The sequence below is a fragment of the Mesoplodon densirostris genome, chromosome 6, assembly GCF_025265405.1.
Source record: "Mesoplodon densirostris isolate mMesDen1 chromosome 6, mMesDen1 primary haplotype, whole genome shotgun sequence".
NCBI lineage: Eukaryota > Metazoa > Chordata > Mammalia > Artiodactyla > Ziphiidae > Mesoplodon > Mesoplodon densirostris.
In genome coordinates, this window is record NC_082666.1 from 47,952,254 (window position 1) to 47,967,564 (window position 15,311).

The following is a 15,311-nucleotide window of genomic DNA, read 5'->3' on the forward strand; positions in this document are numbered from 1 at the left end:
TGATAATACATGTGGTGGTTCAGCTAAGATTCTCAATTCTACATGACTTTCCCTATGCTAGGATCACACAGTCTTGATTACTATAAATTGTAACTAAGTTTTACATCTAAGTAAATTTTGAAATGGTAAAGTGTGAGTCAACCAAATGTATTCTTATTTAAGTTTTTTTTTGGCTACTCTGGCTCACCTACATTTCTAGATGAATTTCAGGATCAGCTTGTCATATACTGCAAAATAAAAACTGGAATTTTGATAGGAATCACATGAGTTCTATAAATCAATTTTGAGAGGGATGTCACCTTAATGTGAAATCCTCTGATCCATAAACATGGAAAGTTTAGTCATTTTTTGAGATTTCCATTAACATCTTGCTACAGTGTCTTGTGGTTTGCAGAGTGAAAACCTTGCACTTTTTTGGTTAAATTTCATAATTGTTTTTTTTTTTTACTTTAGGTGCTATTTTAAATGGAATTGCTTTACTTCATTTTCATATTATTATATGTGAGTGTATATAAATACCATGATTTTTGCATATTGATCTTGTATATTATAGCATTGTAGAACTTGTTTATTAGAGTTAGTAGGGGTTTTTGTGTGTGTGTGTGGATTCCTTTGGATTTACTCTATATAAGATGATATCCTCAATGGAAAGTGCTAGTTTAAATTTTTCCTTTTATCTTGATGCTTTTTATTTCTTGTTTTTGCCTAATTCCCTCCCTACAACCTCCAGTACAATGTTGAACAGAAATGGCGAGAAGGTCTTCATGTTTGTCTCCTTATCTTTTTTTTTTTTTAATATTTTTATTTTTTTAAATATTTTTATATTTTAAAAATATTTTTTCAGAATTCTGACTTTAAACAAAGGCCTTCTGGGGGAAACTTGCGTTTCTCTTTCTGTGTCTTTTAGATGTAAATGTCCTACCTGATCTTCCTAAGACATTCCATGTATGTCTATATGTATTTCACCATTAAGTAGCATATTCGTTGTGGCTTCTTTTGTTTGTTTGTTTTTGTAGATGCTTGTTGTCAAGTTGAGGAAGTTCTTTTCCATTCCTAATTTTTTACATGTCTATCTTAAGGGTGTTAGTTTTCTCTAGTGCATTTATCTCTTGAAATGATCATGCGTTTTTTTATGTGCTTTATTCTATTATAATATTTTGTTATACTTCTAATATAATGTTATATTCATTGATGATTTGGAAATGTTAACCCAAGCTTTTATTCCTGAGATAAAATCCTAACTTGGTAAGGTTTTATAATCCTTTTTATATTTTGCTGGGTTTGGTTTTCTAGGGTTTTTTTTTTGTTTGTTTTGGGTTTTTTTTTTAGATTTCTAGTCTTTTTGTAAGGAATATTGGCCTGCAGTTTTGTTTTGTTTTGTTTTACTCTTATCATATCTTGTTTTGGTATCAGAGTAATAATGGCTGCACACAAAGAGTTAGTTTTTTTAATAGTTTGTGAAGAATTGATGTTAATTCTTTTTTAAAGCTTGATAGAATTCACCAATTAAGCCATCTGGGTTTTCTTTGTGCAGATAAGCATGAACCAAGTGCTGAAAAGTAGTTCACTGGGCCTGGTTGAGAAATGTTAGCAGGAAAATAATACCAGTAATAGCTAAAGCATTGTATTAATTATCTATTGCTACATACCAGTTAAGCTGAAAACTTGATTGCTTAAAACAATAAACTTTCACTGTCTTACATTTTCTATCAATCAGGCACTTAAAAACAGCTTGGCTGGGTGTATGCATGGCTTCTTCCAATCAGAACATTGACAGAATGCCTCAGTTCTTTATTGGGTCTGACATAAGGCTTTAGATCCTGGCCATTTGGGTCCTGCTGTAGGGTTGCCTGATTGTCCTCTTAACACAGCAGCTAGCTTCCCCCAGAGCAAGTGATCCAAAAAAGACAGAGATGGGCTTCCCTGGTGGCGCAGTGGTTGAGAGTCCGCCTGCCAATGCAGGGGACACAGGTTCGTGCCCCGGTCCAGGAAGATCCCACATGGCGTGGAGCGGCTGGGCCCGTGAGCCATGGCCGCTGAGCCTGCGCGTTCGGAGCCTGTGCTCCGCAATGGGACAGGCCACAGCAGTGAGAGGCCCACGTACCACAAAAAAAAAAAAAAAAAAAAAAGACAGAGATGAAAGCTACAATATCTCACGACCTAGCCTAAGAAACCAGAATTTGTCATTTCTACAAACCTGCTCACTAGAAACAAGTCACTGAATCTGGCTACACTCAAGGGTTGGGGAATGAGGTTCTACACAATTGTCAAAGGATAATCAAATAATTTGAGTACATATTTTTTAAACCACTACACCTGTATTAAGCACCTGTTATGAGTCAGACATTTTTAAGCATCTTACCCTATAGTAACTTATTTAATCTTCACAAAATTCCTATATTTAGATGTTAAGACTAGTTTAATTTTTCATATGGGGAGTCTTTCGAGAATATAATTAATTTTCAAAGTCACACAGTAACATCAGATTGTTACCCCAGGCAATCTGGCACCTAACCCTATGTGTTCACTATTCAACCTCTTAAAGGTAACATCACCAAGTTTGGCTTCTAAGGCAAGAAAACTGTTAAGAATGTCTATGTACATGAATCATCTACACACAGTGGGACATGCAGTGTCAGAAAAAGGAGGGCTACAGGTTCATTTGCATACAGTCAGCATTACTCTATACACTGTTTATAAATTCTAGAAAGTTCAAGACTGTCCATAATTTAATTAAGGAAGGAGGATGACCTTTCTAATATTCATACAAACTTGGTTTTCATTGGTCAACAAAGAGATCTGAATCTGACTCTGGCTTCAAGACTTTAAGACATACAGCTGAGTAAAATTGAGATTTGCACAGATTATCAATCATTCTCGTATTTGTCATACATTTGAGGAAGCAGTCCCAGCCATTTAAGAGGCAAAGGGAGACAGTTTTGTCTCATTTGTAAATGAAAGAGTGTATAAGCCAAGGTCTTCAGGACATGAAGAAATCTGAAAACAATATTTCTACATAATAGATAATTGAATTTCAAAGCATATAAATCTGTGGACAGAATACGAGCCTCTTAGAAATTTGTTTGTGGTTTGACTGTCAGCTCAGATTTGTAAAGCATTCTTCTTTGAAGACATGCTTTTTACTAAGAATTTTTCTATTCATTCAATCTCTTCTGGTTGTAGAATTGAAATGAGTCTCTGTTACGAAAATGAAGTGTCATAATTTTTAATCAGTAGAGATCACCTCTGGTGCTGATCTAATAAAGGCTATGAAGAAGACAGAAAGGATAACAAAAGAGCAATCATAAAAATCCAGATAATATTTTAAGGGCTGCAGTTTAAGCTTTGAATGCAACAGAAATCTCTTTCTACTTGTCATTCCATGTTCCAAAAGCATTTGCCTTTGCAAAAGAAGTCAAATTTGCAGCTTTAACAGTTGGGATAATGGCACATCAGTAACAAATTTGTTCTACTTATTAATCTTCATTAGGCTTTCCATAATCTATTGATTGTAATAATAATAATAATAAACATAATTATTAGAAAATTTTTACATCATCAGTGGGGAGGAAAGCAAAGCAATATATTGTCTATTACTAAGGATCATAATTTCACTTATACTAAATAGAAAAACATTTTATTTTTATTAAAAAAAAACAAAGAGCAGTGAAATTAGTGGTATAAAGCATGGATGTTAGAGCACAGGGACACAGGATAAAATTTTCACTATCAAAGCAGTTATATAAATACTAGAGGTGCAATTGTTGAATCTTGAGGTGAGACTTGTTTAGTTTTGGAAAAAACTGCCAAACTGTCTTCCAAAATGGCTGTACATGCATTCCCCCAGCAAGGAGGGAGAGTTCCTGTTGTCACTCGCCCTCCAGCTATCTGCGTTGTCATATTTTGGAGTTTAGCCATTCTAATAGGTGTGCTGTGCTATCTCATTGTTGTTTTAATTTGTAATTCCCTAATGATATATAATAATGAGCATATTTTTGTATGCATATTTATTATCAAACCAAAACTAGGATGTAATTATGTACAACAGCTCTACTCACTATGGCTAAACCTTAAAGAAATCAGAATGTCCTTCAGTAGGGCTTCCCTGGTGGTGCAGTGGTTGAGAGTCCGCCTGCCAATGCAGGGGACATGGGTTCGTGCCCCGGTCAGGGAAGATCCCACATGCCGCGGAGCGGCTCGGCCCGTGAGCCATGGCCGCTGAGCCTGTGCTCCGCAGCGGGAGAGGCCACAACAGTGAGAGGCCCGCGTACCGCAAAAAAAAACAAACAAAACAAAAAAACTATATGACAACATTAGGAAGCAGATTTTAGCCAAAATCATGGATCAGACATTGCCAGAATTATATATGTAATTTTAAACTATAATAAAACTCTAATATATATGTAAATATATATATCCATAAATAAACGATTATAGCATATAGTATAAAGACTGTATGCTATTATTTTAAATGCTAGGCTAAAACTGATTTAAATCATAGTTCAAGCATCAAGAAAACTGCAAAACAAGTCACACTTGTCTAAAATGTTATCAAGGTCCAATTGAATATGTTCTAATTAGACATATTTATGGCTAAGAGCCAATTATTGTCAAAACTTTAGTAGATTTTCACCAATGACATCATAATTTGTTATTTTCCATCAGTTACTAGCTATGTTAATGCAGACACACAAAAGATTTAAAGGGCCAACTATATTTGCCGACATTGTTTGCACTAGTAAATCTAACCTAATTAATAGAATTTATGAAAATATATAATACAAGCTTCATAGAATAAATATTGTGTTATATTCTAACATGAAATTGCAATTACTCCTTTTATAATGTTTATTAAAATAAGATGAAAAATCATTGATATAAAATTAAAATATTAATACAGTATTTAAAATAAAATAAAATATGCCATAGCAGAATTAGATATAACATTAAAATGTGAGTGCATGTTATGTTCTTTATTAAGTTATTTTTGTACTCTCCATCATTGTATGTGTAGCAGAAGATTATCCAAATTTAAACTAATTGACAAACTATTTAAAGAATGACAAATGGCAACAATTCTGGGCAGAATCAGCCAATTCAATGTGGAGATGCAATGAGAATTGTTTAAACTCATTTATGATTCTGCTTATGAGATCATGACGAAGACCATGTTAAATATATCTGTTTTGAAGAGATATTTCTTTTGTATGTGAGCCTGTTTTGTCTTAAATTTGAAGTTTAAATTACTTTATTCAGTACATTTTTATCTATGTAGTATTATTTGGCTAGTAAAATATATACACACACATATATATGCACCTATAAAGCATGATCTGTTGTATATGAAAAAATGTATAAGAATGTGTGAGATTTTACCAGTTACTTTATAGTTTTCAGTCTCAGATTTTGTTGCATGACTCCGAACTACTAGTTTTATCCTTAAACATATTTATAGTGGTTAATATTTATATTTATAGTTTTAAAAATTCACATTAAACATTTTAAAATAACAGTAAAATTATGAAATAATATAAAAATATTTAGAAAGTAGAATTGCAATTTAGAATTGTTGGGATCATAATCATGGGTTCCAAGGTGTGCAGTAAAAGATACTAAGTTCTGTTTCATCTTTTCTTCATCTTAATGAAGCCAATAATACCTATTTCATAGAGTTACTTAAAAATTAAACATATATTTGGCCATTTATCAGTATCATCATAATTGATCAAAAATATTAGTTCTCTTAGGTATTATTTTTAATTGAAAAATGAATGACAAAACATAAATTAAAAAATGTTTAAGATGGTGCAGAGTAAATTCCAAAAGTAATAAAACTTACATTTAAAAATTTGGATGGAAGAGAATACCTATATGTATATGTATAATGGAATCACTTTGCTGTACACCTGAAACTAACATAACATTGTAAATCAGCTATACTCCACTATAAAATATAAAATAAAATAAAATGAACAGGATTTTAGCTTGCCTAAAAAAAAATGGATGGAAAAACATGAAAATACAATCTTGTTTATCTCTAAAGATAAATGTAATTATTTCTTCTGTAAACTTGTCTACAGAGTTCAAACTTCCTCTAATGAGTATGTGGCTCTGTTAAAACTGAAATGTATTTATTTTATTTAAGCACACTGTAACCTGCAGAAAAAGATAGCAAATGAATGAGAAACAAAAGAAAATGGAAGTGTGGGGAAAAAGATCTAGGGATAATCTTTGGGGCAATTCTTAGACTAGCCTGAATTTACCTGTGTACTCTGTGAACTGGGTGCATTGTCATTTGTAGAAATTACTGTAAACATTATATCATAAAAGTTTTAAAATAAGATTCTAGCAAAGATTTTCTGCTTAGCTCATTAAAAATAATGTATTGAGTGCTATGTTCCCCCCAATTAAAAGGTTTTTTATAAAGACAGCCTTTTTAGGTATACAGAGGTGAGAGAACATAAGAAAATAATGTAAGGTCTTTGAACATCTTGAATTTTCTTCTGAGAAGTTATCGCCATAATTTTAGACCCTCATCCCGTCCACCCCAAATCACACATAACTTACCTGCTTACATCTTTACTACCTTTCAGTTCTTAGTATAAAGATACTTCCTTGGCATGTCCTCCTCCTCCTCCAAGATTAAATTAGGACCTCCGTGAATATTTTTTGTTGTCTGTTCATTTGTTTGCCTGTGTGCTTCATTATGTGCATTTTGCACCCTCCGTTTTCTACTACTTGTCAAATCACTAATTATTGTCAATGCTCACATTGGGCTGTAGCCATGAGGGCATCATCTTACTACTCTCACATCTGATCTTCTGTATGTAACATAATTCCTGGAACATAATAGATGAGCCATGATATTTATTTCATCATTACATAAATGAAATCAGTGCATTTCTCTATGACAAATAGTGTTCAGCATAATTTTCAGTGCTTATTTTCCATTTGCATATCTTCTTTGGTGCAGTGTCTGTTCAGACAGTTTGACCATTTCTCTTGAGCTGTTTGCTTTCTTTTAATTGAGTTTTGAGAATTCTTTATTATTCTGGATACCCTTGTGTTATCAGATATGTGATTTGCAAATATTCTCCCATTTGGGGGCTTGTCCTTTTTGTTCTCCTACTAGTGTCTTTACAATGAGCACAGATTCCAAATTTTGAGAAGTCCAATATACTATTTTTTGTTTTAATACATTGTTTCAGTCCCTTATTTAAGAAATACTTGCCTTACTCAAGATATAAACATTTCATTCTATGTTTTCTCATACAAGTTTTATAGTTTTAGGTTTACATTTAATTTATAATCCACTTTTAGATTTTTTTTTCCATATGGTATGAGGTCATATGGATATCCAATTGTTTCAGAACTACTTGTTGACAAGCCATTCTTTTGCTTTCTCCACTGAGTTGCCTTTGCACCTTTGTAGATAATCAACAGACAATATACATCTCTGGGTCTATTTCTGTATTCTGTGTTCTGTTCCATTGATCTATTGCCTGTCTTCTTGCCGATACCACACTGCCTTGATGACTGTAGTTTTATCGTAAGTCTTGAAGTCTGGTAGAATCAGTCCTCTGACTTTGTTTTCCTCCTTCAACCTTGCATTGTCTACATTGGATCCTTTGTCTCTCCTTATAAACTTTAGAATCATTTTGTTGATATCCACAAAATAACTTGCTGGGATTTTGTTTGGAATTGTGTTATATATATATCAGGTTGGGGGAAACTGAAATCCTGACAGTAATGAGTCTTTCTATGCATGGTACTTAGATTATCTCTCCACTTATTTAGATCTTCTTGATTTCTTACATCACATCTTTATGGTTTTTTTCATATAGATCTTATACATTTTTTGTTAGATATATACCAAAGTATTTCATATTTGGTACTAATGTAAATGATATATATTTTTAAATTTTAAATAATCTTCCATTGCTGCTATATAAAAGCAATTGACTTTTTTGTATTAATCTCATATCCTGCAACCTTGCTATAATTGCATATTACTTTCAGAATTTTTTTTTTTTTTGGTTTTGATTCCTTAGAATTTTCTACGTATACAGCAGTGTCATCTGAGAACAAGACCATTTTATTTATTCCTTCCCAATCTGTGTATCTCTTATGCATTATCTGAGACTTCTAGTACAATGTCGAACATTATGTGTGAAAGCACACATCCTTACTTTTTTCCTCATCATATTGGGAAACCATCTAGTTTCTCATGTTAAATATGATGCGAGCTGTTATGGGCTTTATAGATGTCCTTTGTCAAGTTGAGAAAATTCCCCTCTATTCCCTGTTTGCTGAGAGATTTTATTACAGGTAGGTGTTGGCCTTTCTCAAATGATTTTTCTGCATTTATGGATATGATCATGTAATTTTTCTTCTTTAGGCTGTTGATGATGGATAACATTAATTAATTTTTGAATGTTGAACCAATCTTGCAAACCTGGAATAAATCCCACTTGGCTGTTGCTTATAATTTTTTTATACATCGTTGGACTTTATTTGCTATTATTTTGTTATGGATTTTTATATCAGTGTTCATGAGAGATGTTAGTCTGTAGTTTTTCGCTCTTGTGATGTCACTGTCTGGGTTTGGTATTAAGGTAATGCTTACTCATACAGGGAGTTAGGAAGTATTCCCTCTGCCTCTATTTTCTGGAAGAGGTTGTATAAAATTAATTTCTTCCTTAAATATTTGTTAGAATTCACCAGTGAGCACTAATACTTTCTGTTTTAAAAGTTTATTAATTATTGATTCAATTTATTTAATCATTGTAGGCCTATGTAGTTTATTCTGCCTGTGTGAGCTTTGGTAGCTGTGTCTTTAAAGAAATTGGTCCATGTTGTCTATGTTGTTAAATTTGTGGACACAGAGTTGTTCATAATATTCCTTTACTATCCTTTCAATGTCAACAGAATCAGTAGTAATAGCTCCTCTTTCACTTCCAGTACTAGTAATTTGTGCCTTCTCTATTTTTTCTCTTTTGTATCAGTTTCAGTTGATTTGTATTTTCTCATTATTCTTATTCGTCTTTTCATGCTTCTTTGTATTACTGTTTATGTCATATTTTATTTGTTTCAAATACCAGTCATTGTGAAGTTTCTCTTATTAAGTGCTGGGTATTTCCAAGTTGCTATTAATATTCTTGATGTTTATTTTTAATGAGGTTAAGTTACTTGAAAACAATTTGATCTTTTTGGGATGTTGATTTTTAAACTGTGTTAAGTGGGATTATCATAGTGTTTAGACTGGATGTTAATTTTCCCCCACTATGGACTACTCTTCCAGGTGAGGTTTTCCTCCCTAGTTTGTGGGATTAGGCATTAATCCCTTTCCTGTGTGAGTTCTGATGATTTTTCTTTCTAATCCCTTTTAGGTGCTATTTCCCAGGCCTCTTATAGCTTCCTTGAACTATTCATGTATTGATCAGTACTCAGCTGAATAAACCAGGAGAAACTTCTACATATTTCCAGAGTTTCCTCCAGTATTCTGGAGTGCCTATAAACTCTAAGTGCCTGAGGTTCTCAGCCTCTGATCTGTCTGCAATTCACAGGGTCTGCCTGGTTTTGCCTTGGTTTCATTCCCTTGTGCCTTGGTCTGGAAACTCTCTCTAGGCAGTTTTCTGGAGGCAATCAGAGTTATAACCTCATCTTTTTTTCCCCATATTTTAGGGATTAGCCTGATATCCACTGTCTTGAGCATCTTTGTTTTATACATTTATCTTTTTTTTTTTTTTTGGCCATTCCAAATAAGGTGAATCTGTTTTCTATTTCTCCTTCTTGGCAGAGAACAGATATCAGTAATAGGATCAGTATTACCTTGAATGTGAGTGACAGAAATTTCATTCAACCACATTAGCTTATGAGGATAATGAATTAATTCATGAAATCCAAAAAGTCATTGAACACAGCTTCAGGTAAGGACACAAATTCCCCTGTACATCAAGAACACTTGAACTTTGAACAGTTTCTGTCTGCTATTTCCAATTTCTGCTTCTCATTCTCTTTCACTGTGGGCCACGTTGTCTCCTCAGGGTAGACAATTTGGCCACAAAGATTTATGTGATTTATGTCTACAGCTATTGAATATTAAAATTAAAGGGGAAGTGTTTTGATGCTTTCTGTGGAGAGACACATTGGCGCCACTTGTTTTACTTTTCCCCTCTAGCTTCTTTAATTATAGTAGGAAGACTGAGCATCACTATATGTGTCTGGGGTGGTGGGAGTGGGTGGGGAGAGACTGCCATCAGGAAAAAAGATTGTGGTTCAGACCATCCTACAACTGTGCCTTAAAACTTAATAATGTCACACCAATAGTCATATAATGAAAATACAGCAATATTCCGCTAATTGGTATATGGTGAAATTTTAATTTTTATCAGGAAAATAAGATACCCAATGGAGTATGTGTTGAATATTCAAGTTTTGTATCTGTTGGTCAAAATTAAACATTGCTTTTACAGAGAAGACATCTTCTCATTGAAGTACAATAAAATCTTAGAGACTCAAGTTTTAAGTTTCTTAGACACAGAGCATTTTAACACTCAGAGAAGTTTACCATTGGTATTATAACCTTTCTGATGTTTTCTTCTTCAACTTGTCTTTTCTGTGTCACTTTTAATTTCCATCATCCATACCTGTAACCCTTATTTTTCTTTTGTTATTTTCTGAGACACAGAAGTGCAAGTAACACATATATGGATTATGACAAAATGGCAACTGTCTAGCAGTACTCTGGAAATACTCTAACATTATTTAGATTAATGTAGATATAGGGACTAAAGTTTTGTTTAAAAAAACAACTTGAAAATCACTGTTAGTGTCAGAGACACTGAGATAATTTTTATCAGTGTCATGTTTGGAAGTCAGTGATGCATTTCTTTTTCTTCATCTGATAGGGATATAGAGCTATCAAATGTGTCAATCACTAAATCAGAGAGGAGAGTTTTTGATGGAGGAAAGGTGATGATTATTACTTTTTCAAAGTGAGTGATTTACTGTATTCTTGGCTGCATTTCATTCACATATATGAAAGAAATTCAGCCCCCACACCCTGCTAAAAAAGTCTCTCTGGAAAAATCAGGTTTTAGTTTTACATTTAAAAAGAAATTTTGAAAAGTAAGATATTTGTGAACTTTCGCTACTATTATTTTCTTAGGGGTTAATTTTCTATGTGATCAGATAATAGGTATCTCAGATATAGTAATATAAAAAAACAAAGCTTAGGCATTATGAATAATAGTATGAAGACGTAGAAGATGATGTTATTCTTGTACAATTATAACTAATGCATGCCGAATTTACCATTCACTGGAGAACCTGTTAGTTGATGAGTTTAGATAGTTAGGCTAGGGCCAGACAGAGAAAGCGTTTTTACATGACACTCAATTATTTAGATAGAAGCTTTGAATCCACTGAGAACAGCAGCAAGATTTATGGAGAGATGTACCATAATTTGTAGGATATTATTTTCTCTTAATTAAGGATAAAATATTATTTAATGAAACAACTGATTTTCCAGAATAAAAATATTTTTGAATGTTGAACTCCCTCATGTTAAACATTACTAAGTCATTAACTCCCTATTTCTTTAGATTTCTTATTCAAATAGAAAATAAATTACAAATGAAAATGGAGTTAGGTGAAATTATGGCCATGATAACTTTTTACAATTAAATATGAGTATTTTTTACTACTGTATATTGTTGTCAGTTACTCAAGTGCTATTTGTCTTTGCTTTATTTTGTCCTTAGAGAGGTAGAAGGGAACTCAAAAGTTTGTTATTATTTATGCAATCATTTGTTTATTGCCATTTTATTGACATCCACTGAGTTTGATTAAACTTTAATCCAACTTCAGTTTTGCAATATATAGTATTTAATTATCAAAAGGCATGCTTTAGCATTTTCTTTGTCTTGTTTTGAAAAGTTGAAAGATACTGTGCAAGGTTTTCTGAATTTCTACTCATTGGCTACCTTAACAAATTCAGTTTTGACTATTAAATTATATTGTGCTTCTTACTGTTTGAAAACCTCTGAATAGCAGTGGGCCAGATGTTGTTGCCTGATTAGATACCAAGATATTTTAATCACAAGCTGTAGCATTATAAACCTCCTCTTTTAATACTTCACTTTAAGTTTTCCATCTGCTTTTAGCATCTGGTCAGTTCTGTCTAGGTTGCCATTCTATTTCATTTCTTCTTTGTTGCCCCACAAACAACATGGCTTAAATGAAACTTCTCTATCAGTCCTTAGGACCAAATCAGATATGCCATTATTTTAAATTTTAAAATGCACATTATTTAAGTAATAATTGTAGAAATACTCATGTTTTTATAGTTTTCATTTTTTAACACATCTATGGTACATAATGTAGACCAATAATATGTTACATTTAAAATGACAATATTCACTAAAGAAAATTTAATTAATCAGACTGATTAAGCTGGGGATACATCTTACCCTTTTCAAAGGGATGTGTTAATAAAATAACCATGCCAAAATGTTCTTTCACATTTGTCTTGTTACTGAGGAATGGGTTTAAAGAATGGAGTTAAATGGTATTTCATAATTTGAGTATAAAATCTTTAAAAAGATTTAAAAATCTTTGCCAGTACTTGGGACCAGAAGTGTAGAGACTGAGTCAAAGATGGCATTATCAGGACCTTGTTCACAGCCACCCCATCAGCAATTGCTCTTTCCCATCATCTTCTCCAAATTTAAGCTTGGCTCAAGTATGGCCTGCTCTGTGAAAATGGATGCATCCATACCAACCCACAAATCTCTTACTTTACTAAAATATTACTGCATCTAATTTACTAAAGCACTGATTTTAATGATTTAATTTGAAGTTTTACTTAATCAATTAGGTTAGAAGTCAATTTAGAGGTGATAGCTTTATCTATTTATATATATACACATATATATATATACTTTACAAAATTAAATACTATTTTGATGATTTAGAGAACATACAGTAAGTATTAAGGACTGAGTAGGAGATCATCCACATTATAGGGTAAGAAACCCAGACATTGTGAAGACAATAGACTTTATTTATTTGTTTATTTATTTATTATTTTTTAAGACAATAGACTTTAACAACCAAACATCATTGAGTAAGCCAGAAACATTATTATTATTATTATTATTATTATTAGGGAGTGGAGCAGATTATTTGGCAGTGGAGCAGACAGTACATTTGCAGCTAAACTCAGTTTACAAACATTAAATTCTAAATTCATTCATTCAGAAATACTTATTTTGTGCCCACTACATACATGCCAGTCACACTTTGATGTCCTCATATATCCCAGAAACAAAAAACAAAACAAGCAAATGTAGCTGCTTATATGCAGTTTATATTCAAATGGAGGCTGGACAAGAATTTTTCCAAATATAGCATACCACCTAAAGCTCATGCTATAAGACCTAGGAACTTTATAGGATAGCTCCTTACAAAAGTATTAAAATAAACACACTTTGTAGCACTTTAAAAGACCATACATTTCTTAAGTGTGTGTGGAAAACTCTGCTGTTTGAGGCCATAGTACTTGCATGGATTTTGATAGGAACAAAAAGAAGAATAACAAGGACAAAAAGTAGATTTGATAAAGAAAAAAAGTAAATGAAATTTGGGTTTTGACAAATTTTAGTTGAGTTACAACCAATACATCAGTAAAGTGATCGTATCAGGACATACCAACAAATGCCTCAGAATCGTGTCAGCAGGTAATGGTAAACGAGGTGAAAAAAAGAATTTCATCAGAACAAAAAAATTTCTGCTGGTCAGTAATTTTGAAACCTCTCTAGTAAGGACAGGTTTAAGATTAATGCAAGAACAGCCCTTTATCTAAATCATATATTAGCTATTTCTGATGGATGTATATCCTTAACTTCATTGAAATTTCAAGAAATCATACATAGTTCATTCCAGCATGCATTATTAGTATTTACAATCTAATGCTTTTGACAAATTTATAATAACCCCAGTTAAGGAAGAACTATTAGTAATTAATATAAAGGGAAGATATTTTCAGCAAAGTTATATTCAAGAAGTACATATATAAAGGAAATTATGGCAGTGGTGCATGATTTCATTATTAAAAGAGAAGCCCCTTCCCCTTTTTTGATATGGGGATCCATGAGGGATCAAGTAAGATATTTTAAAATATAACTGCAAGTTATATTTTCAGCAAATTACTCTTATATAGATTGGGTAGACCGTGTTTGGCTGTGATATTCTTTGATGACAAAATCATTGCCAAGTCTTAAATACTTTAAAGATTGTAAATGCATCAATCAAAACAATTTTTATTTTTTAACTTTGATTTTTAAAAGCCAAGTCAAAATAAATTACTTAATCCTAAAATGGTGTACATAAAAACAGCAAACAAAATTAAAATTTGCTTGTCCCTCATCAAACCACAATGATATATTTGAGCATACTCTTTTACTAGTAGTGATATATTTTACTTATTCTCAAAGTCTTTACTTTTTTTTAATCAAAGACAAGTATATGCATTTATCCATCTTTAATTTAGTGATTTTAGTTATGGTGAAGACAAAATCCCAAAAGCCAAATAATAATGGACTTTAATTTTGAAATGATGGATTTAAGCTCATGATTTGTGAATTTGGAGAGTTAATTTGTTAATCGTGATATTGATCTTACAAGTTTACCCTTTAAGCATTATCATATTATAATATATAAAATAAGGATAACTATCATAATGTTCAATATGAGGTAAAATGCAAAAACGAGCAACAAAGAACAAATGAAAAAAAGTTCAAGTAATTATAACTGAATTTTGATGTTGTTAATCAGGAACTCTTACCAGGTTTTATCTCCTTTTTAGGAAATAATACTATGTTCTAAACATTCTTCCTATTAAAATAGGCCACTTGACACCAATCACTGCTTAGAAAGCTCTTGCTACTTTCTATTTTCTTCAAGAATGTGACCTTTTTATTTTGTGAAAATCCAGAATAATAAAAACCTAAAACAAAGCTATATTCTATTATTTAATAATTAATATAACATAAATTATATATGGGATCTTTTTTTCATATATTTTGCCAAAAATATGCTCTTGTATCAATCTCTGGAATGAAAATGAATAAATTTTCAAATACTTAGATTACCTATTAAGAGCCATTACATTTTATCAAGATATTGTGGAATCAGTTTTGTGGATCATTTGAATAAGCTGAATAGAAAGAAATAAGAAACAGTGCAATTTCTGATAATGAGTTCTTTAATCTGAAATACCTATTATTATTCCTAAGTCTAAAATTACT